The 19,943-nt window shown below is 39.8% G+C and overlaps 1 protein-coding gene and 1 pseudogene across 1 annotated transcript in view; one reads left to right on the forward strand and one right to left on the reverse strand.

The window, feature by feature from the left end:
• The window catches only part of LOC136884316 (THAP domain-containing protein 6), a 73,048-nt gene extending 68,770 nt beyond the window's left edge, over positions 1-4,278 (reverse strand). Inside the window, exon 1 of the transcript XR_010861351.2 lies at positions 4,179-4,278. The gene's annotated coding sequence lies outside the window, so the exon portion shown is untranslated. The remainder of the gene's footprint in view (positions 1-4,178) is intronic.
• LOC136884413 (fizzy-related protein homolog pseudogene) lies at positions 173-2,871 on the forward strand (annotated as a pseudogene).
• Positions 4,279-19,943: the final 15,665 nt, after the last annotated feature.

The following is a 19,943-nucleotide window of genomic DNA, read 5'->3' on the forward strand; positions in this document are numbered from 1 at the left end:
ATTCATATAGAAAACTTTCTGTATATAAAGTCATGATAATACATCTGTAATTATTGAAGTTAAGACTTACATTTTGAATAGAATTATTGCTGGTAGATTTTTCCTCTTATTTGAAGAAAACTGCACAGGAAATATGATTGCGTAGTGGATTGAGAAATCCTAGCACGTGATCTTGGTAGCAGTGGGGATGAAAATTGAAAGTCAGACGTAAACAAGAGTAACGTTGCCGAAACAGTTGACTCACGAGTTTTGTTTAAATGGTGTTTCACTTGTACATTCATATTTTGAAAGGTTTTCATACAGTGAGCATGCAGGATAACGAGTGCATATATCAGAAAAGCATTGGGTTGTCATTTAATCTACGCATGTGTGTTTTGTTTCTCGAAACAAAATAAATTTTTTAGTGTACTGTTCCAAGTGTGACAAGATATTTTGTCATGTCTTGCGCAGACAGGTTATTGTCATTCTACGGTATTTATTTCTGTTGAATTAAATGGCTACGAGGAAAATGTTTGATCAAGAATACGAGAAGAGACTCTTAGTATCGCAGAACAGCACACGGAAGAAATCGCGTGTGCATGAATTGCATCCTGGTGATGCTGTAGCTTTTGACCCCCGAATGCCATCTTCTCCAGAGTGTGGGGGAATGTCATCCAAAGGTTCGCCGTTTGATCGATTTATTCCCAGGAGAACTGATGAAAACTGGAAATTTCGATTTCCTATGATAGAAGATCGAAAACATGCATCCGACAAATCAGCCGAAGAGAATGAGGAAAATGTTTGTGAAGGTGTAACTTATTCTAGCTTGCTGAAAAACGAACTACTAGGGACCGCAATAGATGCTGTGAAATACCAGCGTGACAGTAGGAGAGTTTTTAATTCCGTTGAACGAAAGCCGCTATTTCAGTACACTCCTGAAAAGAAGAAACAATCTCCTGCTCAACTGGCAACATGTTCTTTGTCTCCTCTTAGTGCTGAAAGTCAATTGCTTCTGAGGACCCCTCAGAAGGTTAGAAGAAAAATTCCAAAAATGCCTTATAAAGTGTTGGATGCACCTGAACTTCAAGATGACTTTTATTTGAATCTTGTGGACTGGTCGTCTCAAAATATGTTGGGTGTGGGACTTGGAAGTATTGTGTATTTGTGGTCTTCATCTACAGGTAATGTTACAAAATTATGTGATTTCTCATCGGATGGAAATTCAGTCACTTCAGTTTCTTGGAATGATCGTGGGAATTATCTAGCTATTGGAACTCATCATGGTTTCACACAAGTGTGGGATGTGTACGAAAAAAAACTAGTGAAAAATCTTGAAGGTCATACTGGGCGTGTTGGATGTTTGGCTTGGAATGGCAGTATTCTGTGTTCAGGTAGCCGTGATCGTTTCATATTGCAACATGATATCCGAACACCTGAGATTGTTCCAAAGAGAAAACTTATGGCACATCGACAAGAAGTTTGTGGTTTGAGGTGGTCTCCTGATTTTCAGTATCTTGCTTCAGGAGGTAATGATAATAGACTGTATATTTGGAGTCCGCATTCTTTGATACCCATTCAGACCTACACTAAACATAAGGCTGCTGTCAAGGCATTGGCATGGTCACCTCATCATCATGGACTTTTGGCGAGCGGTGGAGGCACAGCAGACCGGTGTATCATGTTCTGGAACACTTTAACAGGACAACTGACGAAAAGTGTAGATACTGGTTCACAGGTTTGCAATCTTGGTTGGGCAAAATATACTAAAGAAATAGTTAGTACTCATGGGTATTCTCAGAATCAAATATTGGTTTGGAAGTATCCTGAACTGATTCAAGTAGCCAAATTACTTGGGCATTCCTATAGAGTGTTGTATTTAGCTATGTCGCCTGATGGGGAATCTATTGTTACTGGTGCTGGTGATGAAACATTGCGTTTCTGGAATATTTTCAGTAAACCACCAGTTCAGAAGGAGAATAAGTCAGTTCTTAACCTGTTTGGCAACATACGATGATTGAATTTGTTGTTCCTAATGTACAGTGTCAAAATCTAGTCAAGAGAATAGTTTTCTGTTATATTAACTTATGAAAAAAATAATTCCTTTTTTTTTTTCTTGGCTCTCCTTTCTTAAATAACATCATATTCTTCTGTACTGATATTTATGTGATGATAATTTATTTATGTCCTAAATATAAAGGTGTCAGATGTTCACTAACTGTAAGAGAACCACAGTTTTCAGTTTTTCTTGTTTATGAAGAATGTAATGTTTATGGATAGTGGAATATTTGATAATGTCTGTCATTACCTGTCCACTCTAAAGAAATAATATTAACAATCTTATCTATAATTATTAGGTTTAGTATTGGGCATACTTTCTTTGCAGGTTAAAGTAGCAACCCAAGTGATGGAATATGAACTTCCATGTAACTTCATAAGTTGAGTGTGCACATTTTCCTTTTAGAGATATGATTTATCTCTTTATCATCCTGTGTCTGCTGATTGATTAGCATCATTCAAAACATTTTTAAGTACAATCTTTCTTTTAATAACATTTTATAAGAATTTCATCCAGTGATACTAAGAATATGTTATAATTTTCTGTATGAATTTCACAGAGTTTTTAGTGACTTGGGAATTTTCTCATTTTTATGATAGATTTCCTCAAAAAGAAATATATTTTATGCTGTTTTATAATCATTACCTTTTAATTATTTTGACTTTCTATCTTTTTTTTTTTTTTGCCTTAGCGTGTCCTGAGGTACTTACATGTATGTATTTGTTCCTTTTATAGATTATAATAATCAGACTGTTGGGTTGGTTTAATTGTAAAGAATGATCTTGTGTTGTGTATAGCTTTTTAGTTTAAGGGAAATAAATTTTTTCTTTTTAAAATCTGTGTTGAATGTGATTGATTTTTTTATAAGGTATAAGTTGGAGTTGGTATAAGTCTGCGGTCGGAATCAATATATCCTATATCATATTCACAGGTTTGCAATCTTGGTTGGGCAAAATATATGAGAGAAATAGTTACTGGTAGTACTCATATGTTTTCTCAGAATTAAATATTGGTTTTTGAAGTATCCTGAATTATTAATAATAATGTTATTGTTTTTACATCCGACTAACTACTTTTTGATGGTGTTTGAAAACCTGGACTGATTCAAGTAGCAAAATTACTTGGGCATTCCTAAGTTATAGAGTGTTGTATTTAGCTATGTTGTTTGATGGGGAAATTATCTTTACTGGTGCTGCTGATGAAACATTGTGTTTCTGGAATATTTTCAGTAAAATAGGAATGTATACCAGTCAGATATAACATTCTGATGGTGCTAGTTATCTTATTTCTTCTGAATAAAATATTAACTCCACAATCTGAGTGTTACAGTGATATTTCATCTTTTTATACATTGCTAGAAGAGTGACCGATCGGGGAATTGCCAATTTAAGATCATTTTTGATTTTACTGATCTATTTCATAAGCTGATGTCTGTTCCGGCTTTACTCATGTTTTCATTGAACTCTATTATTGGTCTGTGAGTATGTCAATTTTAATTCGTTTGATGTGGCTGTAGCATTTCAATCTGTGTTTTCGAAGGTTGCTGTGAATGTCTATGTATCGGTATCGTCTGATTTTCTGTTTGTTTCTGAATATATTGTTCGTCTGTGAGTTTTGGGACTAACATTTTTGGTTACAGTATGTTTTTCATTCTTTTTTCTCAGTGTTCAGAATGAGTGTTCCTGATCCATAGAGATATTCTTGGTTTAATGACAGTTTTGTAAAGCCTTAATTTTGTGTGTTAAGTGAGTTGATATGCTGTTTCCATTTTTTGGCATTTAATTTTGTTGGCTTTTGTTTCAATGCTGCTCTTTTTTGTTATTATAAGACAGAATCCATTAAATTCAAGCAATGTACAGTAGAGCCGCGATTATCCAAGTTTATGTGGACCAAGACTATCTTGGATAAGCAACAACTCTGATAAAATGGATGATTACTGAAAAAACTGTTTTGATTAAAAATTGTACAAACTCTTTACTCATTTAACTGTATAGAACGAACAAATTAGGTTAATATGACCTTTGGACATTTAAAAATATGGTACGCAGGGCCTAGACATTTATAAAACATACAATAATGTACAGAATACCAAAAGCTTATAATTTCGTAAAATCTTAAACAATCTTTCGTTTGATTACATTACCTCCATTTTATGCCTCATATTGTACAGAATCATAATGTCTGTTGGTGATATGTTGTCTTGCTGTTCTGCGTAGAGCAGTGTCTTTTCGATCACATTTAAACCATCAGTATGACTAATTTTGCTTCCTACATTGATTGTGTGATTGTGTCGTTATCTTCTTCATGATCATCTCGCAACAATCTAATAATTTAATAGCATTAATCTAATCTTCTTGTGATACCACCACATGTTTTATTTCCCTACTCATTTGACCGACAACTGGTATAGCGATTACAATACCGACAAGTAAATCTTTGGAACATAAGAGAGCGTTAGACTCAAGACATGAAACCAATGGAATTGTTTGACGCTTTTTTTATCGGAGACGGATTACACGGTACCTCGGTTAGTCGAGACTCGGATAATCAAGACTGTACAGTAATTATTCTATCATACTTTACTCACTACAGATCTCTTGTGAATTCTGTATTGACTTACAAATCATTAAAAATTGACTCCTAAGAGAAAATATTTCCACCTTTCAGTACACTGTTAAGAAAGACTATTTATTCCCTACTCATTTGACCGATAACTGGTGTAGCATTACAGTTTTTCACAACACACAATCTTTTTTATGTATAATATTTTTCTAGTAATGTTTTAGAATGTTTGTTGTTAATTTATTTGTTTGCCGGCTGATGATCATCCGACGGGAACCGAGACATGTTCTGGTGTTATAAAAAAATGTCTTTTCATTATTTATTAATAGTGTAAAGTCTTCCGTAACAGTGTACTGAAAGCTGGAAAAATATAATTTTTTCTTAAGAGTCAATTTTTATCAACTACTCGTACTTTTGTAGACTCATTAATAGTTATTGAAACTTCAAGATTATCTTATTTCAAATAGCAATCATTTTGCATTGTTTTAACTCTGTGTAGTCATCATCATCATCATTTCCCGTTTCCAGCTTCCCGGGTCAGGTTATGAATCAAGGACCTTTATCGCTGCCTGTCTCTCCACTACTCTTCTCCTTTTTTAAGTACATCTTCTGGTTTTCCTCCCCTCTTTTCTATGTACTCCCACACTGAATCTGTCCACTTCTTTCGGGGTCTTCCTCGTGGTCTCTTTCCTGTTAACTTCTCTGAAAAAGCTTTTTTCGGCACAATAATCAGAAGGACCCTCAGAGGTCTGACACATCGAAGAATGATGGTATCAGCACAAGAAAGGGAAAGGCCACATGGCCTCGCAAACCTCTTACTGTCAAGGCCGGGGATAGAAAAGATGAAAGGGAGGAACCTGTCAAAAGTATTTGGAAGCAATGTCAGACTCTGCTAGGGGAACCACGTTCGCCAACCCACGCTGGTGTCTATTTTGGTTGCCTCTCATGACAGGCAGGGGTAGGCTACTGTAGATGTATGGCTTTCTGTAATTTCCCATTTTCACATTGGGACTGTACTGTAAGTCCATGGTTCCTACCTTCCCAGTCCTAGCCCTTTCTCATCCCGGTGTCGCCAAAAACCTTTAATGTGTTAGTGCAATGTTAAACCATTAACAAGAAAAACAAAAATTCGGCAACAGAAAACTGGCTGTATTCTACTATCAGACACAAATTTTCTTTATTATTTCCACTCTGGTTGTATCTCCATCTGGCTCGAGAAATATATAGATGGAAGTTGAATATGTTTGTTATTATGTTGTATGGACAGATATTAGTAAAAGATGAATTTCTCCATAAATTAATGTACGTTGAAGAAAGAATGGTTGAAGAGTGACAGGGCAAAGTGCCAAAGGAATATTTTGAGGGAAAATTTTAAATATCTACCTGTAAGTTAACTGTTCAAATATATATTTAAACTACACAAGAACCTCGTTCATCCAGATTAAGTGGGACCAGAACTGATCCGGATTATCGAAAATCTGGAAAAACTAAAAAGCAAATACAGTACATGTTATACGATCTATTAACATCAGTTGTACACTAATACCATTTTCGATTGTACAAAAAAATATAAGGACACTTTTCTTACTCTGTTTTATGCAGTAAAATAATGTGTGAATTTTTTCTGTTTTACATTTGTATAGTGTTTGCGCGCAGCACGATCACAAAGACGTTTTACTAACATCAGTTCTGCTGGTGTGGTTTCAGTCTGAGATTCCAAATAGGCCATCAGTTTGTCCAGCTGCATTGTTGCCTCTGCATGAGTCTTCGTTTCTTCTGATAAAGCGCTGGTTTCATTTTCAAATTCACCATCAGTGAATTAGTACCGGTAGTGTGTTACATTTAGAAGAGCGTGGGTTCAAATCCCATCTCCGCCGTCCTGGGAATGGTTTTCTATGGTTTCCCATACTTAATTCCAGGCAAATACAGAGACAGTACCTTTGATAGACCATGGCTGAATTACTTTCTTAACTATCCTTGGTGGAAAAGACATTCAAGAAGAGCCGACCCCATAAAAGAAATACTGTACAAGTAAAAATATTTTTTTATTATCTTTGATCCGGATTAATGAGGGTTGGATAAACGAGGTTCTTGTGTACTCTAGTTATTATCTTGAAAACCATCAGTATCAACAGACAAAAGAAAGATGTGAATAAAATAAATCAAATAAACGCATTATTTCAGAACTGATCAAAGTTCTTACGGTCTTTCATGGAAAGATGTAAGTCCAAGTTGGTACTGTATTAGCTAAGGACTTAAATAAATCTTATTACTGTTGTTCACTTCATAATTCTTCAAAAACTTATTTTCATCACTCAAAAATTTAACAGTGTCGGCATTTTTTAGATGCAGACTCGGGTACAGCACTTGGTAAAGCTACAATTTTTGCTTTCTTCACAAGATTGATGGTAATGTCTAGTTTAAATGCACTGTTTTCCCAAGGTAAATTGTAAAAAAGCACACCAGGGTGTTCTTGAGTGACTTGTAGACATGAAACTGTACCACATTTAAGTATGGGGCTGTCAGTGTATTTTGACAAGGCACAGTAAAATCAAAACAATTCTTCTCTCACATAACCTTATATGGACATACGTGATATGTATCAAACATCTGCCAGCAAATATGGTGATTATAAGCTTGAATATTACTTTTGATTTTGCTTTGCTGTTTTCTTATCAAGATTTAGAAAATACTAAAACATGTTTTACAACATGTATTAACTTACAATTTTCCTCATCTTATGCAATTCTTGAAATTTTCAAGTTTTTAAAGTTGATTTTTATCAGCCGGTTCTGTGATGTAGGGGTAGCATGCCTGCCTCTTACGCGGAGGCCCCTGGCCAGGTCAGGAAGTTTTACCTGGAACTGACAGCTGGTTTGAGATCCATTCAGCCTAGATGACTACAGTTGAGGAGGAGCTATCTGGCTGTGAGATAATGGGCCCCAGTCTAGAAAGCCAAGAATAACGGCTGAGAGGATATTTCTTTTGATTTATTGGCATCTCCCGTGTGGGTGGATTGAAAGGGTGCATGTCGTAAGTGGTTACAAAGAGGGGAACAACTTAAGAATCTGTACTTGCTCTCTCGTCTTCTGACCCCAAAAACATATCCATTATTCTATGCTTTCTGTGTAGCAGAGAAATTTACATATTCATCATTGACATATTTGTTGTCTTGTCATTTATAGTACAATAACCCCTACTGCGGAAGTGAGATTTAATCCGTGGATCACAAGCTTATGAAGTGGAGAGCTTGTTTGTTGTGGGTGTGTGTTGTGGTTGGTCTTGTGAAGCACTCTCGAAATATTCAGATTCCCTTTTCTCAGAATTGTTTACGAGTTGTGCCTTACGATGTGAACTGGTGAATGTTTTTGTCATGACGTGCATGTAGGTATGTTGAAGATGAATTAGGTCACTGGGGACACGTTGACAAGGTCTTGTTGTAAGGCCATAGCCACTTCTTTCCCAACTCCCTTTCCAATCCCAGGATAAATGAAAACCTGTATGTGTCAGTGTGGCATTAAACCACTAACGGCAGTTCAAGTATCTTCAGCGAAACAGCTGGTGTAAAAATTGATAATTACCACTGCAATTTGATAATGTGTTGAAAAATTATGAAAGGAAGTCAGATGAATCAGCTAATCAAGTGTGATGCAAGTATTTCAGGGAGTCACCAGTTGCTTAATGTCTGTAAGAGTTGCAGATATTAACTGTTCAGTTTATTTTCTCCATTCCTAGCTACAGTGTAAATACAGAGCTTGTCCTTTTTTGATAAATATGCAGTGGACAAAGGACAGAAACAATTGAAAATGTCTCAATAGAATAGTGTGTCTATTTTTTATGAGGTTCTTTTTTTGCATTAGTAGTTGGATGGTAGCCCTAATTTTTGTCGACTTCAAATTAATGTTATAAAATCTTTCTTTTAATAAGTGCCTGCCATAATGTTTTGGAATTATTTTATTTTCAAACTAAATTAGAACTTGCAAGCTTTTCTTACCCAGGAACCAAGTTTCAGTGCCATGGGGAAAGAATGCTATGACAATTCTGGGCATCAGAGGTAAACTATCGTAAGAACCAATATGATAAGGAGACTGCATAAGATTGAACGGTTGTATGGTCACTTACATTATTTATCGCTGGGTTCTCCTTGCACATATGATCTTCATTCCTGCAAAACATACACGTACAATAGTACACCCATAAGAAGACACGGCACAGGATTATCAATTAGTGAATTTATCATTTTATAAATGAACATCACTGCATCTTTTTGTCTTTGCTCTTCTAAACTTTCCATTTCTAAATTTTGTAGAGCTTGTATGAAATCATACATGGCTATAGAGCTGTTCTTTTAAAATGTAAATATTTCAATTTCAGGATTATATATTTATGCACCCTCTTTAAGCTGATACATATATTTTGTAGTCTCCAAACCATGCTCGCTTATTCTGGCTTTGGCCTGATGAGTGTTGTACAGTTTTTATGTTTTTAATCACCTTCACATTTCTGATCATAAATTCTGAAGTTCTTCATGTTTTAGTGACCACTTTCTGCACCTCAGGAGTGAAAGTGATCTTTCGATCTAATAATAGTTGCAGGTCTTTTCCTTCACTTATGGAGCTCAGGTCATCACAGGTGGTGGTGATTATTGTTTTACGAGGAAGTACAACTAGGCAACCATCCTCTATATAACACTAATCAGAGAGGAAAAATGGAAGGGGTCCGACACTTCGAAAAATGAAGGTATCGGCCAAAGGAAGACAAGGGCCACGAAGGGCGTGAAAATGAAAGACTCCCTAGCCCTCGCAAACCTAATAGCGTCGGGGTCGGAAAAGAACAAGAGTTGACCAAGGGAGGTCGGATAGGATAGATGAAAGTGAGGAGCCTGGTACAAGTAAGTGGAAGCAATGCCAGGGCTCAGCTAAGGGCCCCGTGGTCGCCAACCCACGCTCCAAAGTTCAGAGCCCATGGGGCCCTTTTAGTCGCCTCTTACGACAGGCAGGGGATACCGTGGGTGTTATTCTACCGCCCCCACCCACAGGGGGGGCTCAGGTCATCACACCCTAACTTGTAAATGAAGAGGATGGATGCTTTACTTCAGGTGAATGACATGGACACACATTTTGAGATGTTTATATATAATTTATTTTCTTTTGTGCCTTCAGTTATTCAAGTGTAACTGAAGATGTTCCTAGTTGTCAATAGTTCTGCAAGCCTCTGTGATATTTGCAACTAGCTCGATGGCCTCATTTAGTTCCATATTTCTTATCTTTAAATCATTGGAAACTGAGTCTAACCATAGTTGTCTTGGTCTCCCTCTACTTCTCCTATCCTCCATGACCAAGTCCATTATCGTCCCATAGTCTGTATTATGAAGGAAGAATGGTGACAGCTGTCAAAGCGTTTGTGTATGGCAATAGACTGTTGCCACTGTGACAGGTACCTGTAATCTTTGCATAAAAGAGTTACTATCTAGCAAACTCTATAACAAAATGAGAATATAAATAATTAATAATAAATCATATAATATGTGAAAGTTACTGCTACTAATTAAGGGTTCTTGATTACTTAGTTGTCCTTCCTACACCACCTTCAATAAAATCAAACATTTCGATACTTTCATCAGTTTTGTCCCATGTGAACATCTTCAGTTTGAGGATGATTACCTCATTGTACTTTCTCACCACCACCATCTTCAGTTTCACTGGATGAACTTTCAAATTTACAGGCCGAGTTTTTGAATCCCTCTTCACTTTCTTCCTCAGTCAGTCTCAGCTGTTTATACATTTTTGAACATGCGATGGAAACAGACAGCCTTCTTTCACCGCTATTTACTGACTGACCATCCATCCCAGCTACACATTTAAACCCAACAACCATGCAACAAACAACTTTCACCAGATGCTTTCATTTTTTTCAATAGAATATTCTTATCCCAGCTAGACATCCAAATCTAACAATAGAAATAACACGACAATGAACTGTCTCCTCAGACTCTCAATGTCACAACCACTTTTAAAAAAAAAGCCAATCATATGAGAGAACCAAGAAATGTCACTGAGGCCAAGCCCCCCGTTTGGTATGCGACTCGTTATCTATTTAAATATTTTACATTAAGTAAATTCCAATCTACTCCTAACTGCCTGAGACAACCATATTTTCAGTGTACTGGTATTCATTTTTAATCACTATCGCTAGCATGTGGACCTTCCAAAGCCATGTTCTCTTCAAGAATCCTAGAAAGCTCGCGCATTATTTCTATTGACCATCATGGATATGTGACGTTTTGGTTGAAAGGGGACTTATTTCACCTCTTTTTATTATATGAGGGGTGTTACATACTGATTAACAATTTTGAATTTGCCTCATTCCTCCGTTAGGCTTGGCTTCAGAGTTGCTAAGAGGTACTACGTAGACCTATATACACTAGTGTCCAAAAGTTAAGCAAATCACTAAACGAGGCCATACTGCCTGATAGGAATGTCAGATGGATTGCTGAACAAATGGAAGCTGAATCACACAACTTGATAGGGTGTATGGTTACCTCTAATGGCCACACATGCTTCGCAGCGACGTGGCATGCTCTCTCTATCAGATGGTCCAAGAGCTCTTGTGGCGGTCGATCCCATTCCTCGGAAAGGGCAATGCGAAGGTCTTGGGAGGGTCCTTGGTGGAGGCTGACAGGATGCAATTCGCCTCCCCAATCCATCCCAGGCATGTTCTATAGGATTCAGATCCGCAGACCTAGCTGGCCAGTCCAGCCAGAAATTCATCCACCAGAGCAGCGCGGTGTGGTCGGACATTATCGTCCATTAAGAGGAAGTCTGGACCAACCGCAGCACCTCTGAAGATTCGAACATGTGGTCTCAGTACCTCATCCCTATATCTCCGAGCGTTAACAGTGTTCCTCGGACTACCCATGAAGATGTGCAGGTCCGTACGGCCATTCAACATGATGCCGCTCCACACTATGACGCCACCACTATACTGGTCCCGTTCCACGATGTTCCTGTGGTTGTATCGGCTACCCGGTTCTCTCCAGATTAATGTGCGATGGGAATCGTTCTGCAAACTGAAGCGGGATTCATCTGTGAAGAGCACATGCCTCCATTCATTCATGGTCCAGTTTCGATAACGGCTCCACGGTACACAGTTTACCGCGAAACGGCAACCCCTAAGACGACTCCAAACTCCGCCGACAATTGTCTTGCAGGTGCACTCCGATTTCATCGGGCGGTTAAGGCTAGATATCGGTCCTGCTGTGGGGTAGTTACGCTTGGTCGACCTGGTGCTGGCCTACGACTAAGATCTCCTGTGTCTCGAAATTGTCTCCAAAGCCTGGAAATGACACTTTGTGGCACATTCAAGGATACGGCGACTTCGGTCTGTGTCTGGCCTGCTTCCAAGCGGCCGAGTATTCTACCCTGCAAAACGGGGTACAAATGGCGTCGTTGTGCCATTACGTTGTCACATTCACCACGAGGCCACACACTGCACACTATAACAGAGCAAACACGACTGAGGGAATATGGGGCGCAGGCACTGGCTGTACCTTGCGGTTACGCCGCTAGTCAAAGCAGGGAACACTTTTTTTCTATACAGAGCGAACACGTAAGGTTGGTAGGTGCATATGTTGTGCGATTTGGGGTCTATTTCCTGTTAGCCTGCTTACTCGTAACTTATGCTTTTTTTGCTATTTGCTTTACGTCGCACTGACACACATAGGTCTTATGGCGACGATAGGATAGGAAAGGGCTAGGAAGTGGAAGGAAGCGGCCGTGGCCTTAATTAAGGTACAGCCCCGGCATTTGCCTGGTGTGAAAATGGGAAACCACGGAAAACCATCTTCAGGGCTGCCGACAGTGGGGCTCGAACCCACTATCTCCCGATTACTGGATACTGGCCGCACTTAAGCGACTGCAGCTATCGATCTCGGTTAACTTATGCTTAACGTTTGGACACTAGTGCAGTAGGGACCAAGATAGATGGTTATATGAAGGAGGTACATGGTCATAGTAATATAGGTTACAGACGTATCTCACACATGCATTTTGACCACGTTGTAATCTGCTCAATAACTCGCATCCAGCGTCTCTATAAATCGCGTCACAATAATAATCGAAATGAGGGAAAACCAGAGCTTCTACCAGCATGTTTTTAGAAAAGTATTTAAGTGGTGGGTGCTTGGAATAAACCTACCGAAAATTAGGAAACTCCTTCGCCTTTTAAGATGTCAAGTTGGTGCTTTCTTTATTCGATTCCCTGGCCCAAGCAACTAGAGTTGATTTGTGTCAAGCCGTGAAGTCTGTAGAATTCATCAAATTCTTTTCTAAAATCTAAAAAGTATCTTGAATCGATAATCGATGTTTTAAAGAAAGCTACTAAAGCCAAATACTGTAATGTATTAAAGTATTTGCTAAAGCTCTCTCGTCACTTGGCAACTATAAGCAGAGGTGTGCAGTGACATAACGTCAGATACAGTCAGTAACAATTTTATTCGTACACCTGAAATGTGAATACAAGTCATCTGTTTAGTGAAATAAATATATAATCGTTTGCACTTTTCTGGTTAGAACATGATACAGTATGATATCTTAACTCAAATATTACGTATCAAATTCAGAAAATATATTGAACAATCTAAGAAAACACAAAAATTGAACTTCATTTACAAATTTTCTATTCGTACACTTCATTCTAGGACAGTGTTGCCAATGCAAAACTCTTTTGTCCGCTAAATTTTAGATGAAAATCCGCTAAATTTCAAACTGAACCAAAATAGCATATACCAGCTGTTTTAATAGAGGACATTATCTCAGCACTCACCAGTTTTAAAACAGGAGGTCATCATCTCCTCCCAGCACTGTATCGTCTTCAGCAGACGTGCTGGATTCAGATCCTGTGGTTTCATATGAAGCCACATGGTAGGCCTACTATTCTTTTTCAAAATACATGCTGGCAGTTCACAGTAGCAAAGCACGTACGGAAATTTTCAAGTCTATTTCGAAAGTTATTTTTACTTTCATTACTGTTTTCAAACAATTTCGCATTTATATTGCACTGCCAATAGATGCACCGTCCGCGTCCGTGTTTGGGAGCACTGGGAAACTGAACCAACTATATAGTCTTTTAAAGTTTAATTATTTAATCACTCTACGAAATATCTGACTGTACTCTTCAACTAACAGTTATAAATTTCAATGTGTTCCGTATTGAAGTGGGATTACAGTAAATTAAGGTGGACATTTGAAAACCTTAATTTACTGTACTCTTCAACCTTTTCTTTCGACATATTGACGTACCGTACCAAAAAGAACCTACTGTAATGTCAAAAGAAACACAACACGACCCGGCTCATCAAGAGTACAGTGACGGTTGCAACAAATTCTGACTGAGGCTGTGGGCCAGAACTGGTCTAGAAAACGAGTGATAGTATGCAGCATAAGTTGGATATAACGGTATTAACTAAGACTATGATATCGTAGTAAGTTCTATATTATTTTTTCTCATGGTGATGAAAGGCGATATTGTTACCGCTGAAAATCGTTAATAGAAGATTGAAAATCCATAAAAACAAATCCGCTGTCCACTAAATGGAGAATTTTTCCTCTGTTCCATTTAAAAAATCCGCCAAATTTAGCGGAAAATCCGCTGAGTTGGCAACACTGTTCTAGGAATTATTCCAAACACAAAAGATCAGCACTTTCATAAAATTAGTATCGTGTGGCATGTCGTTTTAACTTAATTTACTCCCATCGCCTTTGCATAGAAGACTAGTTTCTTGCATTTCTGTGGACTGATGTTTTGTAATGACTCTTCGGGGTTCCGGTATTGGGTGTAGGTACAGACGTGCACATTAATGGTGTCCCGACATAAACAATCAACTCTGCCCCACTCCAATACTGAAAAGAAGGGGAGACAGTGAAGGGGTAGTGTTGAAGGCCAATCCAGTACAAAATATGGGGGAAGGGAGTATCGAGGGCACAATGACTCACCTTTTCGCTTAACGCATTGCTGCATGGACTGCATGCGACAGCCCGCTACAAGACTTCGTTGTGAACGAATGGCGGATGTATTGAAGTACAGCATTAGGTTACCTACTCGTCCGGCCCCGCGGTGTACGGGGCAACGCTTCCGGCCGCTCCGGGTTCGATTCCCGGCCGGGTCAGGGGGCTTTAATTGTAAATGATTATATCCCTGCCCTGGGGACTGCGTGTTTGTGTCGTCCTTAACGTTTCTCACATTCAACACTTCCGCAATTCCAATTACATGCAGGTTCATATATTGTGCAAGTAGGGGCAAAAGAACTCTATAGGTCGACGCCCCGAACAAATAGCATTTTAACATAAAAAATAAAAAGTAACCTGCTGTGATAATTGGAGTATTAAGAGGCAAAGGAGGTTTTTAACCGAAAAATATTTTATACTAGTTAGGAATATTTTGTAGCTGCGTTATATCGGGTCTACCAATCCTTCTTCACCTCGTTCTTGCCATATATCTATCCATCTCCAAACTGTCTTAAGACTGCATGGTATTGCTTGGGGGACCATGTGAGCATCCCACATGCCAATAATACGTCTTCGATTCACCTGTGATAGGATATGAGCCATCTTATTACAATGTTACAGTATAACGCCGGAATACACACACTGTGTATTCAGCACTACCTGTTCACTCCCTTCCCCTCCTTCTCGCTACTGGAGTGGCCTTCAACACTATCCCTTTACTCTCTCCCCTCATTTTCAGTACTGGGGTGGGGCAGTGTTGATTGTTTATGTCGGGACACCATTAATGTGCGTGCGTGTACTCTTGCAAATTGGACGTTGAAATTAACGAAGTTCTGACACCAACTTGCATGGAGATGGAATGTGTTGACATTTACAGTGAACGCCAAACATAACTGGAAATTCCTAAGCATGGGTATGTCAAACAGTGACACTTGCACGGAGGCCCAAGGAGAGTTGGAAAGCAGAAGCACGGGAGGGGAATACGCAAGAGATAGATAGAAGCATTTATATTTTACTGCTACAGTCGGTACCTAGTGACAACTAGCGTTCCGTGTTGAACTGGTGATAATGATTGTTCTAGAGCAGAGGTGCTCACGCTGGGCATTCCTTACCGCGTGGTTCCGCGGGCGCCCAGCACTGTAAGTGGGCGGACTGGAGGGCGATGAGCGTATGCTATCCAACCACAGTAACGTTGTGGCTACGTCACAGGTCGCGAAGTTCTTCCAGTCATTCTAGATCAGGACCGTCAATCGAGAGCGAAATGCCTTCGGAGCCAGTTTGTTCCCCGCTCTTGAGGAACGAGAGCAGCTTAGTGAGCAAGTAGGGGAAGTGCATGACGTAGTACGCACTGAAGGTCAGTGGCGCAAAGGTATAGCACATCTTTCTGGTCAGATTAAATTGCGACACAATACGCGTGAACTCACGTTAGGTGACAGTAGTGTGCCCCCGCCTTTGTCTTCACACCACACAATGTTCAAGCCTAGTCGGTAAATGCTGCATTTAGTATGGAAGAGAATTCTGCACAGCGTAGGCCATCAACGCCAACCAGTGCCAAATCTTCTTGGGAAGAAAGAGTACTTGATACTTCAAGAAAGTAACACACAAAATGTTTAATATGTAATAAAATATTAAATCACATTAAAAAGTTTAATCTGCAGCGCCGTTGTTCCTTATGTCATGCCAACATGTATGGTAAATACGAAGGCCGAGAAAGGATAGCGTTACTAGAAAAACTTAAAAAATACCACCTTTGATGATGTACGTACATTTCATATTACCCTTCTCAATTCTATTTATATTACAATGTTTCATAATTCCTCAGAGATGATTTATTTATGTACCGGTACGTATTTCATTGCTGTTGTTCAGATGGCAACATTTCCGAGTGGCAAATACAGTACCGCCACGGTATGCAACCCGCCTGTCCGCTGCTCTCTTGCCACGTGACTGACAGCCGTCCCGAGCGGAACAAGTAAAACCGGCTCCCTAGAGCAACTACGTGAAGACGTCTGCTCTAGATCACTGCGGCGATACCCGAGTTTGAAATGGAGGTAGAAAATAATGAAAGAAAAAGGGCAGAAATCCACGTCCTTTCAGTGAACAGAGAAAGTCACACAATACTGTACAAAATCATGCAGTAAACTTGTTTAATTATGTAATTATGTTACTTTTTGCTTAATGAATGAGATAAATTTTACTTTTTTAAAATTGAAATACTGTCATTTCCATCCAAGGAGTTGTAAATCGTAGCTTGTACGCTTCAACCTTCGTAGATTGTAACAAAAAAATTGTAACGTGTCATTTTCTTTGAATGAATGAATACAAGAAAATAAAACTGACCGTTTATATCGAGCGCAGTTATAAATCAGACCGGAATATCTTGAAAAGGTACGGGTTTTTTTAGCGATTATAGGGTTTTATTTTAAACACTGCACCCCAATCAGCATTTCGCTGAGTAGTGGAGGAGAGTTCGTAATGACAATTGAACGTCAATGCTCCCTCACTTCCCAGCAAAGCGTGTCCGCTCTCTCGCTTCACTGTGACGTAAGCTGCCCGCATTTACGTCACGCCAGCCCGGCAGCACAGGGCTAGCCTCAACGGGCGCCCAGCTGAGCACCTCTGTTCTAAAGCTATGGACTACACCAAGACCTTCAAGGAGAAGCCTTTGTTGATTTACAACGGACATCAGTACGTTGTGGACTATACCAATAAAGATCAACTGACTTATTACCGCATAGATTTCAAGAAAAGTAAACATAAAGGAATAATAATAATAGTTTACGTTCCACCAACTACTTTTACGGTTTTCGGGAATACCTAGGTGCCGAAATTTTCTCCCACAGGGATTCTTTTAATTGCCGATGCATCTGCCGACCGACTGAGCCAGAAACGCACCTGCCAACTTCGGCTCAGAATGCCACCGTCTTAACCGTCTGAGCCACTCAGCCCGGCTTCACAGGAAGAATAAGGAGAAAAAGTTAATATAGGTTTAGGCGAGGCAAGTCATGTTTAAAATCCGGATGAAGCGACGAATAAAGTGAGAAAGTGTGTGGGGGCGGGGGGGGGGGGGGGAGCGAGGAAAAACAGAGAGTATGATTTAAATAACTTACACCGAGGTAGCAGACCAGCTCTTCAGTCGAAATGTACTGTACTTACTTAATCTGTTTACCCTCCAGGTTTGGTTTTTCCATCGGACTCACCTCTGCCGCCTCAAGGGCAGTGTCCTGGAGCGTGAGACTTTGTGTCGGGGGATACAGCTGGGGAGGATGACCAATACCTCGCCCAGGCGGCCTCACCTGCAATGCTGAGCAGGGGCCTTGTCGGGGAATGGGACGATAGGAAGGGATAGACGAGGAAGAGGGAAGGAAGCGGCTGTGGCCTTAAGTTAGGTACCATCCCGGTATTTGCCTGGAGGAGAAGTGGGAAACCACGGAAAACCATTTCGAGGATGGCTGAGGAGGGAATCGAATCTCCCTCTACTCAGTTGACCTCCCGAGGCTGAATGGACCCCGTTCCAGCCCTCGTACCACTTTTTCAAATTTCGTGGCAGAGCCGCGAATCGAACCCGGGCCTCCGGGAGGGTGGCAGCTAATCACACTAACCACTTCACCACAGAGGAGGACGAAAAGTACTGTACGTGTCTTAAAACCGGAGTATATGAAAATCGAGGCTCCGTGCAAGTGTCACTCCGTGCATGAGTCACTCTGTGCAAACATCACCATCCTGCTTCTGACTCATCAAGTACTGTTCGACAGAGTGAAGTGCTCTGAGCAAGTGTTCCAACCCCGAAATTAACTGCCGAATCAGCCCAGCAGCAGAAGCTTCTTTCGAGAAGCTTAGCCGGCGAGTTTTCTCGTCCCATGACCAGCAATTATATACAAAGCTGACTGTATGATTCTGATACTTGGTGTCCCTGTCGATGCCATATCAAGATGTTAGATAGTATCCACCTGAAATGTTTAAGATCGATCCTGCGCATCAAATGGAATGATTACGTCAGAAATACTGATGGACTTCGAAGAGAAAACTTATTAGATATTGAGACAGTGGTCGCAAATATACATATATCAATTACGGTGGACGGTATATGTTATCCGGATGCAAGACCACCAGCTACCTAAAAATATCTTGTGCGGTGGATTACAGGACGGGAGAAGAAACGTTGGTGAGCAGAAACTTCGGTTCGAAGATGTCCTGAGGCGTAATGTTGATCTCGAGTGTTTGGCTGCCGATCGTTCCAAATGGTGTCGCATAATAAATACATAAGCAAACTGACGCTTTCGGAAAGGAGCGCCTGAATATACTGGATGAAAATATGAAGATTAGGTGGAAGCGGCAGATAATTTATACATACAATGCCAACAATATTCTTCAGTGCACCACCTGTCAAAGTCACTTCAAAACAAAACTGGGTTCAGGAAGCACAAATAAGCACCCATTCCCACGAATATTTCATATTCCAACACTCTTTCTCATATGAACCATCAGATTCAAACTGTTTCACTCTCAGGCTTTTAGGCTTCATGTTAACACTGCTATGAATTCAAAACAGAATCTTAACTAATTAATCATTGAAAATGTTTGAAATGGAGTATATTTTCAAACAGTATTGCGATCGAGATTTCAACCGTATCTTAGGAACAATTCAACAATATTGTGATCATTATTAGAGGAAATCATTTCCTTCAATAAAAACTGGACAGGCTTGGACTGCTTAACCACAATCTAATTATGCAAGAGGTCTTCCTTTCCACTAAATAATCGAGATAGGTTTAAATAATTAGACATCGCACTCTGGTTTTTTGTCCCACGAGTCAACACTAAAACAAACCACGGACTATGTCATGTTGACGCGTATAGTGTAGCGAGTTCAGCATTTATCTACAATTGAAACTTCTCATCTACGACCTAAACTAAAATTTTGGGAACTTGAGTATTATCCCCACCCTTGAACTACCGACACTGTTATGCTACTCGATAAGATGTACCAGAAATACACATATTATGAATGATGCTGTCAGGTGGAGCCTCGTTCCCTGTGCGGTCCGCCCCCACTAGATATAAGATGCATATCCAATAATGTCCCCAGCGGAGGCGATAATGAGATTCATCAACAAGCCAAGAACTCAGGTGCAGAGCTTTCCTTAGCAACTGTTAAGGTGAGCTCTGACCTGAAGACCGATCCGAGTTCTGGCACGAGCCAGCAATGTTCTCTTGACTGAGGGGAGGTATCATGGCGTACAATATTGTACTACATGAATTCTCTCTTCCTTCGAGAGGTAATTCATTGCCTCGTCCAAGAGCTGCGCGTCGTATGTCTCGACTAGTTGGTGAATCTCTTC

Source organism: Anabrus simplex, chromosome 12 (genome assembly GCF_040414725.1).
Source record: "Anabrus simplex isolate iqAnaSimp1 chromosome 12, ASM4041472v1, whole genome shotgun sequence".
In the NCBI taxonomy this organism is placed as follows: Eukaryota; Metazoa; Arthropoda; class Insecta; order Orthoptera; family Tettigoniidae; genus Anabrus; species Anabrus simplex.